The sequence below is a fragment of the Otolemur garnettii genome, unplaced genomic scaffold (assembly GCF_000181295.1).
Source record: "Otolemur garnettii isolate 467f Iridium unplaced genomic scaffold, OtoGar3 scaffold00300, whole genome shotgun sequence".
NCBI classification, from domain to species: Eukaryota; Metazoa; Chordata; class Mammalia; order Primates; family Galagidae; genus Otolemur; species Otolemur garnettii.
Window position 1 is genome coordinate 11,511 of NW_003852695.1, and position 12,486 is coordinate 23,996.

A 12,486-nucleotide genomic window follows, 5' to 3' on the forward strand; every position below is an offset into this window, starting at 1 on the left:
AATATAAAACATTTTATCAATTATTTTAAAAATCTCAACAATGTAGGAATAAAATGCAAACAGCCCGTCGAGAGCTTTTAACTGCCATCATCCTTCATGGGGAGATGCTGGCCACTTTTTCCTACAGTCTTGGTCAGGTGAGGGTGTCCACTTCTACCACTTCTGACACCACAATAACATTGGAGCCAGCACAGCAGAGCAGGAAAAATGAAGGCACATCGAATAGGAAGTAAAATGTGGTTATTTGAAGGCAACAAAATCCTGAAACATAAATTTTAAAACTAGCTGAACTAATCAGCTTAACATCAAGATGCAACATTTAGTCATTCATATACACAAGCAGTGAAAAATCTGAGTTCTATTTAAAAGCTATTCCATTCACAATACTAGCAAAAAGAATAATTTTTAATAAACTGGGGCAAATATATACCCTGAAAGCTGTAAACTCTGGGTGAGAAACATTGAAGATAGTCTATTAAATGGGATGTATACAATATTCATAATAGCAAAGAAGTATTAGGGGTAGCTATGATGGCAAAATAAGACTCTGTCTCAAAAAAAAAAAAAAAGGTGCCTGGAGATAAGGAGATGAAGCCCCACCCATTGCTGGGGGAAAGGGAATGAAATCATAAATTCCACCCTGTGGGAGAGCAATTTGGTGTTGCTTAAAAAGGTAAACATGTACTTAGAGGGCCAGCAGTCCCACCACCAGGTTGTTAGCAGAGAAATGAAGACACAGGTGCATGTGTACCAGGCACTGCCTCGGCCCCGAGATTCAGACCCAGGTCTCAGGAGAATGCAAGATACCATTGTCCAAACCAGCCAATAGTGGACTTGTATTTTGTGTAAGAACAAGATCATTGCCAACAATGTCTTCCTTTATTTTGTGAATTTTCATTTACCCCCATAGGAAAAAGATGAGAAAAGTTCATCTGAAGACTGGTAAGTCATCACCTTACTGGAGTTTTATCTCTGCGGACAGTAAGTATATTCTAGTCTTAACTCAAATGACCTTAGAAAATAATTCATCTGTGATGGGCAATTTTTAAATAATGGGATAATGTAGTAGGAAATAAAACAGATTTCCTTAACATTAGTAGGCTGTATAGCCATTTGTGTAGCTTAGTGTAAAAGCAACATGATTCTCCTGTCCCCTCTTCACAACCAGTATGTAAACTAGGGCACGGAAGGAAAGTCATGTTTCCTGTGCCCCTCATCTAGACATCTCTGATGTGTAGGTCTGGATGCCTTTTGACAGTGTCGAATGGTGTCACTTTGATTAGACTATGAGCTCCTTATTCTTCAGGGCAAGCCTGCTGTGGTGAGTCATAGGCTTCTCCATCAGGGACTATGTCTAGATCGCATGACACTATGTCAGTTCCAAAAAAATCCACATAGTAAATGCCTGTGCCAGCAGCAATCAATCATAGGCATAACTTAGCAGAGAACTTGTGTAAAACTTGGTAATTGGCTTCTTTTTAATAATAGCTATCAGACCAGTTTACCGAGAGCATGTCTCTGAACTGTTTGTTGTGGGCAGTGAAAGGAGGGGATGCACTGTCACTGAGCAGACATGCTGGCAGTGTGAAGGGGGAGTGGGTCAAGAGTGAAGACTCTTCTCATCTAATCCAATGGGAGTTCCAGTCAGCTAATGCCCACCATGAGGCTTGTATTCATTTTCTTTGCTACACAGCAAATTGTCACAATTTCAGGGGTTTATGACAACGGTTGTTACCACGATTTCCATGGGTCACGCACAGCCAGCTTAGTGGCCTTTGCTTTGGGTGTCAGCCAGCAGCAGTGAGCTGACACATTCCGCAAGGACTGGAAAGAGGCCACACTAGGGTCAGATGAGGGCCCAGTAGAGTTCACATCTTCCCTGAGCTCTCTACACTGTCTACCTGGTCAGCATCGTTAGGGCCTGTCATTGTCTTACCTGGAATTTCTGAATTTTTCCTCACATGGTGCTGTTGCTAGAGGCACATGTGGTTACACTGGACCTATTTGGACACTTAGGTCAACCCTCCTGTTTAGGGTCCTAGGTCTGCTATAGGAAACCAACAGGAGCTAGTAATATCATAGGGACCAGGGTACATCTCTGCACTGAGGACACAGACTTGGAAACGGAGGGCCCAGTGTGGTGCTTGTAGGGTGTGGGGAGGCCCCTCTTGTGGCCTTCATGGTCCTTCCAGGGTGACGTTCCTGCCATTTCTCCCTGTGCAGTGAACTCAGGCAGCCTCTGGGAGACTCCGGGTGCCATGCTTCAGGGAAAGGAGGTAAGCAGATAACACCCGTGCTGACGTGTGCCCCCTTCCTTTTGCCCCTTTCCAGAGCACAGAAGACCTGCAAGAAGTCCAGAGCGGTGATTACCAACGAGAACCTGTGCCCACCCTCTTTGGACAAAGACAGTGGCTCAGAGGAAGAGGTAGGTGGGGTGGGCTCCACGGAGTGCTGTGGCTCCCAGTGGCTGTTCAGGCTGGGTTTGTCTTTGTGGGCACCTAGGGATGCTGTACACAGAGGAACAAAGGGTCTTAGGGATCAAAGGTTCTCTGAACCTAGGGCTCATGGGGTGGGAGAGGGAGCAGGCTGCGAAGCCAATCCACATGAACGGGGTGGGGGTAGTGGTGTATACAGGTGACTTTGAAATAACCTAGTGGACGAATAGTTACATGATTTTACAAAACAGAGAAAATGTTAGCAATGATAGAATCCAGCTGCTGGGTTTATGGGTGTTTTCTGTACCATCCTTTTTGACTTTTCTGGATGTTGAAAGTTTTTCATAATCAAATGTTGGGGAATAACTAAAGAAAAACACATGTGGCAAAGATTATGCTTATGTGTTTGTGCAAGTGTGGTTATGTGTGTGTGGGGTTTGTGTGTTTGGGGTGCGTGTGTATGTGTGTGTTATAAGTAGAATTAGAAAGAGTTGACAGCCACCTTTAGAGATATCAGAAGCAGTCTTTTATTCTGATTGTACCTCAGAAGATTTAGAGACACAATTGATGGAAATTCTGGCATGGCCCCCCAGCTTGCTCCATCCCAAACTCAGCCAAAATTTGCCCCTCATTGCAGTCCACAAGAAGGAGGCCATGGGTTTTCCTGCTGCTTCAATGACCAGGTGTCCCCATTACCCCTGATGTCAGACCTGACTGTGTGGCTGCCTCTGTGCCAGACACTTGTCACTGATCCTCATGTTTAATCTTGCTAAGGATCTTCCCAGACATGGCTCAGTTTTTCTCTCTTAGTGACCGGGACAGTGAGGCCAAGCCCACCTTCTAAGTATGGGAGGATATTGAAGGCCCCAAGGGCTGCAGGTTTTATCCTGCCGACTCCAGCAGGACAAGAGTCTCCAATGCATTCATGAACATGAAATCCTAAATATTCACAGATTACTTTGAAGTACAAGAATAGTAACATTATGGATTTGAGTCTTTTAAACATTTCTATACTTTATTATGTCCTAAGATTGAAATAAGCTTTCTTATTTAGAAAGTTTATCAACACAATTACCAAAACTGATTGAAGCACAAATAGAAAATCCAAACAGACATATAATAAGTAAAGAAAGTGAGCCAATAAGAAAACCCCAGGATCTGATGGCTTCACTGGTAAATTATACCAAGTAATTGAAGGGTGGGGGAGAGAACCAATTACGTAACAAACTCTTCACAAAACAGAGAAGGAAGTCACATCTCTCAACTAATTCTAGTAGGTCAGTATTAACCTGATGCCAAAGCCAAACAATGTTATTCAAAGAGAAGAGTGCCTTGAGCCATGAACATTTAACACAGAGCTGGATATCAGGAATAAAACATTAACAAACCACGTGTAGCCATATTATAGAGAAAAGATCATACCACATGATCTTGTTCCAGGGATTGTTCCAGGAATGGAAAGTTGGTTTAATATTTGAAAATCCATTAATTCAACACAAAATATTAATAAAATAAAGAATAGTAAACACAGAATCATTTGCATGATACAGAAAAATAACACAAACATTAATGATTTAAAAAAAATCATAACCTAGGCTCATCGCCTGTGGTTTAAGCAGCTAAGGTGCCAGCCACATACACCTGAGCTGGAGAGTTCAAATCCAGCCCAGGTCCGCCAAGCAACAGTGACGGCTGCAAACAAAACAAACAATCCAAATAGCTGAGAGTTGTGGCCAGTGCCTATGATCCCAGCTACTAAGGAGGCGGAGGCAGGAGAATCACTTAAGCCCAGGAGTTGGAGTTTGCTGTGAGTTGTGATGCCATGGCACTCTACCCTGGGTAACAGCTTGAGGCTCTGTCTCAAAAAGAAAAAATCATAACCTAGGCTCAGTGCCTATAGCTGAAGCAGCTAGGGTGCCAGCCACATACACCTGAGCTGGTGGGTTCGAATCCAGCCCTGGCCCAGCAAATAAAGACAGGTACAACCAAAAATTAGCCAGGTATTGTTGCGAGTGCCTGTAGTCCCAACTACTTGGGTGGCTGAGGCAAGAGAATCCCTTAAGCCCAAGAGTTGGAGGTTGTTGTGAGCTGTGAAAGCACAGCACTCTACCCAGGGTGACAGCTTGACACTCTGTCTTTAGAAAAAAAAAAACACAGAAACATCTTCAATATGAAAACCCAGAGCACAGCCGGACTCGGACACCAATAAGCATCCCCTGAAGTTGAGACCTCCCCCCCAGGCACGGGTGTGCCAGAAGTAACCTCTTCCCCACACCCAAAGCAATCAGGAGAATCACGTAGCTGGAATTTTAGAGGTGGAAGGAAGAAAGAAACTCACACTGAGTGTGGAGGGAGTGTCAGCTACCCTCACTCTAGCCGGGTGGATGACCAGACCATCTGCAGCTGTGTGAGTCTAGACTGGTCATTCCCGCGTGCCAGGTGGAATGTCATCTGAGAAACTGACTTTCATCCTAGGCCTCAAAGATGTCTCATGAATAAATCTATGAAGAAAATGAGCAGCTCCCAAGGAAAACTGACTAAGTACATGTGGAAACAAAGCTGATGTGTGACAGCCTATGGCAGCCGTAGTGGAGACAGAGGCCTCAGGTACTAGATTTCACAGACCAAGACATAAATGTTCATAACTGTGCTACTGTGCTTATTTTGTTTAAAGGAATAAAAGACAAGGTTAAAAAATATCTGAAGAGAATAGAAAACTATTTTTAAAATACCAAGCAGATTTGGAAAAGCACCAAACAAAACTTACAGAAATGAGAACTAGGCCTAAAATTTTTTTAAAAATTTGATTGATTTAACAATAGATTTGGCACAACTGAAAAGTGAAGTACTAAACTAGAACCAAGAGCTGAAGAAATTACTTAAATAGGTCCAGAGAGATAAGAAATGCAAACTATAAAGGAAAGTGAATGAAAGTACAGTCTGAAATCTATTGTAGCAGGAAACTGATGCAGAGAGAAGATTTCTTTTGGGCACCAGTTGGTTAGAGAAAGCGGCTTTATTCTTCTGGCCAGGGGGTACTCGGGAGACTAGTGTCTCAAAAACCGAGGGCCACCCCCCCACCCCACCCCCCTGCCCGCCTGAATCTCCTGCCTCTCTTTATCCACTTTTCAGGGCTAGAGTGCATGTGAGGGTCATAAAACTGAGTGAGGGATGACATCCGAAGGTCCCGGCACTCAAGGGGAAGGTCAGGTTTGCCTGAGCCCTTGAAACCAGTCAGGTTACCTGCCCTCAAAGGCAACGGAGGCTTAAGGAAGTTACAAGGTCACAGTCTAGGCCCAACATATGTCAAGTGAGGGGCATACAGATAGCAAAGACCTGTGGCCTGGCTAATACAGGGTGACTAGGATAGATTTTTAGCTCTGGTTTTCACTCTCATGCCTCAGTATGACATGCTTTTGTTGTTTGTTTTTGGAGACAAAGTCTCACTCCATCACCCAGGGTAGAGTGCCCTGGCGTCATCATAGCTCACAGCAACCTCTGTCTCTTGGGCTCAAGTGATCCTCCTGCCTCAGCTTCCCAAGTAGCTGGGATTACAGGCACCCCAAACAACCCCCAGCTGGATTTCCTATTTTTAGTAGAGAGGAGGTCTCACTGTTGCTCAGGCTGCTCTGCAACTCCTAAGCTCAAGGGATCCACCTTCCTTGTCCTCCCAGAATACCAGGCTTCTAAGGGTGAGCTAAGGCACCCAGCCTCTATGATAAGTTTAATTAACAGAGTCCCAAAAAGAGAGAAGAGAAAATTGGGAAAAGGTATTATTTAAGGGAATGATGCCTGAGAATTTGCCAACGCTGTCAGAAGTCACCAACTCTAAGAAGGGCAAATAAAATTGTAGACATAATAAAATGAAAGTGACAGTGCTGTCTTTGGCAGCACATACACTAAAATTGGGACAATACAGAGAAGATTAGCATGGCTCCTGTGCAAGGATGGCATGCAAATTCACAAAGCGTTCCATATTTTTAAACAACAATGAGAACTACAACAAGAAAAATAGCTGGGCATCGTGGTGGGTCCTTGTAGTCCCAGATACTCGGGAGGCTAAGGCAGGAGAATTGCTTGAGCCCAAGAGACTGAGATGGAGGTTGCTGTGAGCTGTGATCTGTGGCACTCTACTGAGGATAACAGCTTGATACTCTGTCTCAAAAAATAATAAATAAAATAAGGCACCAGCCACATACACCTAAGGTGACAGGTTCGAATCCAGCCCAGGCCTGCCAAATAACAATGACTGCTGCAACCAAAAAATAGCCAGGTACTGTGGTGGGCGCCTGTGTTCCCAGCTACTTGGGAGGGTGAGGCAGGAGACTTGCTTGAGCCCAGGAGTTGGAGGTTGCTGTGAGCTGTGATGCCAACGCACACTACCCAGGGGGACAGCTTGAGGCTCTGTTTCAAAAAAATAATAAAAAAAATTAAAATAATATAAAAGAAATGTTAAAAATATAATAATGATAAAAAAATTAAAATGTCAAATGCCTGAGACAAAATATTTTTTAAAATATTCAGTGATAAAAAGATTGTCTCTCGAAAAGTTATTCATGAACTAGCTTTGCACTGATGGAAGCCAGAACAAAGTTGAACCAGACCTTCTGCGTGCTGGCGGGCAGGAAGACAATCTAGGGCTCTATACCTAGCTAATGCATCTTGTAGGAAGAAGGATGTAACCATCATTCCTACATATCAAAAAGAAATGCTAGAAAATGGAAAATATACCATTTACAATAGCATTTTTACATGTGAGGTACCCATAAATAAACCCAACAAAAGATACGCAAGACTTTTGTGGAGAAAATTATAAAGTTTAAAGAGAGACATTTTAGAAACACCGAAACAAATGGAGAGATTTTTTAATATTCAAGGATTAGAAGAATTATAGGAAAGGGATCACTTTCCCCTAACAGTTAATGTGACCTCATTCAAAATTCCAACAGGTTTTTTGTGGGTGCGTGTGTATTCGTGTGGTGTCTATGTGTATGCAAACTTGAAAAGTTGATTCTAAAATGAATAGAATTTCAGAAGGACAAGAATAAGCAACACACATTACCAGAAGGGTAATGTAGGAAGACTTGCCTTACTAGCAATCAACACTTTCCACGACACTTTGTTAGTAAACACAGTGTGTAAGAATATATAAATAAACTTAGACATCAGTGAGATGAATTAGAGATGGCAGGAGAAAGCCCATAAGGAGAACATAAGGAGACTTACTTTTTGGCAGGGTGTGATTGAATAGTAGGGATGGACAGATTGAAAATGCAGCCAGTACCATTTGGTGCATTGGGGAAAACATGAATGAAATGGGACCTCTTCCTCATACTGGTCTCCAGAACCAATTCCACATGGAATAAAGACATAATAAATAAATGTAAGGGGGAAACTATAAAAGCTCCTGGAAGGTAATACTTGATAATACCATTTTCTGCTCAGACCATGTAAGGATTTCTTGAGAGTACTTTTAAAGGCAGATGGCCATAAAAGATGCCATGAAAAAGTATAAAGTTACACTACAACATAATTAGAAAAATATTTCCAACACATAACCAACAACAGACTGAATTATATATAAGAATTATGATTGGGCTCAACCTTTAGCTTAGCGGCAAGGGTACCAGCCACATACACCAGAGCTGGGTTCAAATCCAGCCTGGGCATGCCAAACGATAATGACAACTACAACCAAAAAATAGCCAGGCATTGTAGCGGGCACTTGTAGTCCCAGCTACTTGGAAGGCTGAGGCAAGAGAATCGTTTAAGCCCAACAGTTGGATATTGCTGTGAGCTGTGATGCCATAGCACTCTACCAAAGATGACAAAGTGAGACTGTCTCAACAACAACAACAACAGAAAAGAATTATGACTCAAGAAAAAAAAGAGAAAAATAGTTAAATGATTGAATGGGCACTTCATAAAAGAGAGAACACCAAAGGCTTAACTGTGTTAGTGATGGAGAAATGCCCCTGAAGGCATGCCTGATGGCACCCCACACTGGTACACGCAGGAGTGCAGATGGGACAGTGCCTGGGCCTGGCGAGGCCACATGCTCTGAGGGAGACTTGACTCAGCCTTTCTGGAGACATGTTGGCCTTGCACAGCTGCAGCAGCCCGGAAAGGGCAGAGGATCCATCCTAGGCATAGACTTAAGAGAGATTCTTGCCGGCTCATGCCAGGAGATGTGAGCATTATTCACGATAGCTCCAAAGCAGGACAGAGGAAATGCCCATCACAAAGGACCAGGGAAGAAACTGGGACATTCACACAACGCAACACGTCATGCAAAAGTGAGTGAAGCACAGACCAGGGTGTTATGACTCATGCCACACACAGAGCTAAAGAAGTGGGAGAGTGCACCCTCTGCCTCGTGTATGGAGCTCACGAACAGGCACACAAGAATGGCCTTCTGTGGAGATGTGAGCCCTGCGTCCAAAGTGAACCAGACATCTGTGAGAAAGGGAGGGCTGCTGCTTACAGGTCCGTGTTGAGGCTATGGAGGTGGGGCATAAGCTTATGGGCTTCTACTCTTTTGTTATTTTTAAAATGTACCTGAGTGTTTCACCCACTCTTCTGCTCATAGGACTTATTTCACAAGAAGAGCAGGAGTAGCCTTTGCGGTGACAGACTCAGCCTGCCTTCCTAACAGAATGGGTGGAGGGGAGGGCAGCGAGGGGAAGGTCTGCATTGGACCTAGTGGAGGGTTCCAAAAGACAGCCCCACCTCTCCAGGCAGGAGGGTGGCACTGCCCTGCCAGCCAGTGACCTTATTCTGTTCTGCAGGTGCAGCAGGAGGCACAATGCTCAAAATTAGGTCCTTTGGCCTGGAGACTCTCCCATCTAGGAAGATTCCACCTGTGAAGTTGGCCAAAAACACCCTAACACAGTATGGGTAACACCTTAACCCTAACACCCAATGCAAGGGCTGTCCCCTGGGAGGCCTGGAATTTCCCAGAGGAGCTGCCACCAGTAGTCACGAGGCAGCTGCCAAGTACCTGGCCATGCTGTCCCTCAGCCTGGAGACTCTCCCATCTAGGAAGATTCCACCTGTAAAGTTGGCCAAAAACACCCTAACACAGTACGGTAAACACCCTAACCCTAACACCCAACACAAGGGCCTGTCCCATAGGGGCTTGGAATTTCCCAGAGGAGCTACCACCTGTAGCTACCGAGGCAGCTGCCAACTACTTGGGCGTGCTGTCCAGCCAAATGGCCACAACACTCCTGACAGCTCCTCCCATCTGGCTCCCTACCCTGAGTGCTCAGATCAGGGCCTCGCAAAAGCCCCCAGGCGACACGCAGGGAAGAACAAATGTGTCTCACAGGAAATGCAGGTGTGTTCAACCCCAGCTCTCTGCAAGCATTTTCAGTAAAGAGCAAATACACAACCGGTTCCAAATAATTTACTTCTCTACGTAAAACAACTGTTGATTGCCTATTCTGGACAATGTGCTGGGGCAGCTGCCAGGTAGCAGTGTTATGCCCAGGAGCTCTCCCAAAGACCAGACCACCAGACAAGTTGAAGTAAAGAGGAGCCCTTTTATTGAAGAGCCAGGCAGCAACTGCCCTGGTGTCTCAACGTGGGGTTTCTGAGTGCAGCCCCGAGTTGTCTAAGGCTCTGGTTTATATAAGGCAAAATATTTCTGGGGGGCAGATGAATATAGTCATAGAAGCGAAAAACAGCAGATGGGGGAAATCACGAGGGGTGAAAACAAGTAGGGGAGATCCCGAGGGGAAGGCAGTTTAATTTACACAACATTATGATCACGAGCACTTAGTAATTTTTACAAAACAAATACAATCTACAATGTTCTTAGGTAATGTAGGGAGACGGACTCCCAGGTGAGGGCCATAAACAACATGGTCATAAAAAGCTATAATCATAGGGCCTACATGGTCAGTAACTTACATTACTAACAATTTTAGCTAAAATTGGCATTTATAGTTACACTGGGAGGGAAAACAAGAGGAACTAGTTTTGAAGGTAAAAAGGAGTAAATAGTAAAATAGAGTTAAGCTTGTTCTGTTAACATTTCCATTTTATATACACATTGTATGCAGATCACTTTACATAATCACGAAGGTTGTTGGTCACAAGGGTTAGTGACTTTCTAAACAATATTAATTTTAACAGTCTAACCAGATACACTTAAAATACTATGCAATGGGTGGGGAGGCAAGTGGAACCTGTTGTTGTCGTTTTGTTTGTGTGTTTTAAGCAATAAAATGTAGCAAAACAACAGAATGGAATCAGGTCTATTTTGCCTTCCTACTGATTCTCTGCAAAGAGAATTATATCAAAATGGAGATAGGCCTGCTTCTCTTTCACCTTAATAGCAGGCATGCCCTGCTTCCCAATCACACACACAGCCTGTACTGGCATGGAGGGAAGTGCTGCTTACTTCCCCTTGCTCTACCAAGACTTCTGCCCACTTTCTGCTCAGAGGTGTTAAAAAGAAACAAACAAAACCCACGTCTGACAAATTGCCCTACAAAGTCCCTGACACCAGCGTAGCGGACTGGGGGCACAAAGCCCTGGACATGGCGGAGAACTAGATACTAGGCCTAAAGTGCATGTGGGAGACATACTGAGCCTCCAAGCCTGTGAGGGGCACCGGCATTGCCGGCTGCCTGCACATGACTGCAGAGATCACCATCCTCATTGAGACCCTTATCACCCTGGATGCTGAGGTGCAGCGTCAAGCTGCAATGTCTTCTCTACCCGGGACCATGCAGCAGCTGCCAGTGCCAAGGATGGCCTTCCAATGTACACCTGAAAGGGTGAGACAGATGAGGAGTACCTGAGGTGCATGAAGCAGACACTGTACTTCGAGGACAGGCCTCTCAAAATGATTTTGGACAATGGTGGTTACCTTACCAACCTCATCCACACCAAGTACTCACAGCTCCTGTCAGGCACTTGTGGCATCTCTGAGGAGACTACAACTGTGGTCCACAGCCTAAACAAGATGATGGCCAGTGGGATCCTGAAAGTGCCCTCCACCAATGCCAATGACTCTGTCACCAAGAATAAGTTTGACAACCTCTACGGTTGTCAGAAGTCCCTCATTGATGGCATCAAATGGGCCACAGATATAATTGTGGGCAAAGGAGTGGTAGTAGCAGGCTATGGTGGTGTAAGCAGGCTAAGGGCTGTGCCAAGGCTCTGAAGGCTTTTGGGGCCTGTTTCATCATCACGAAGATTGACACCATCAACACATGACAGGCTGCCTTGGAGGGCTATGAGGTGACCGCCATGGATGAGGCCTGTCAAGAGGGCAACATCTTTGTCACCACCACAGGCTGTATTGACATCATTCTCCATTGGCACTTAGAGCAGATGAAGGATGATGCTGTCGTGTGTAACACTGGACACATTGATGTGGAGACAGATGTTTAGTGCCTTAATGAGAATGCTGTGGAGAAGGTGAACATTAAGACTCAGGTGGGCACCTATTTGCTGAAGAACAAGCACATGGTCCTGCTGGCCGAGGCCCAGCCAGTCAACCTAGGGTATGCCACGGGCCACCCAAGCTTTGTGATGAGTAACTCCTTCACCAACTAGGCACTGGCACAAATTGAACTTTGGACTCACCCAGACAAGTACCCCATTAGAGTTCACTTCCTCTCTAAAAAGCTGGATGACGCAGTGGCTGAAGCTCACGTGGGTAAGCTGAATATGAAGCTGACCAAGTACCTGGGTATGCCCTGTGATGGCGCCTTCAAGCCTGACCACTACCACTACCGAGACAGCCCTGCCCTACACCTTCTGGCTGCTGTCCTTGCCCAGGCCCCATCTCACCTCCCCAAGAGCAAATGGTACCAAGTCTGAGAATGGTTTGTCAGTGTGCCCCTACTGACCCTCTCAGGCTGTTTACTCAGGCAATGGCCTCTGCTACATCCCTCAGCTGTTCCAAGTGTGGGAGGGGACTTGAGAGGGCTCTCCTCAAGGACCGGTCATGAGAGAGGGATACACCCACAGGAAACTATAAGCTTGGTGGTCTTGGAACTGCTCACTCGCCAGTCCTCTAGGTTGGAAGTTGGTA

The 12,486-nt window shown here is 45.1% G+C and overlaps 1 non-coding gene and 1 pseudogene across 1 annotated transcript; both read left to right on the forward strand.

Moving 5' to 3' along the window:
- Nucleotides 1-2,331: 2,331 nt before the first annotated feature.
- Nucleotides 2,332-12,272, forward strand: LOC100943629 (annotated as a pseudogene).
- Nucleotides 6,311-6,417, forward strand: LOC111722645. Its single transcript, XR_002771378.1, has one exon. It is a non-coding gene; the product is annotated as a U6 spliceosomal RNA (small nuclear RNA).
- Nucleotides 12,273-12,486: the final 214 nt, after the last annotated feature.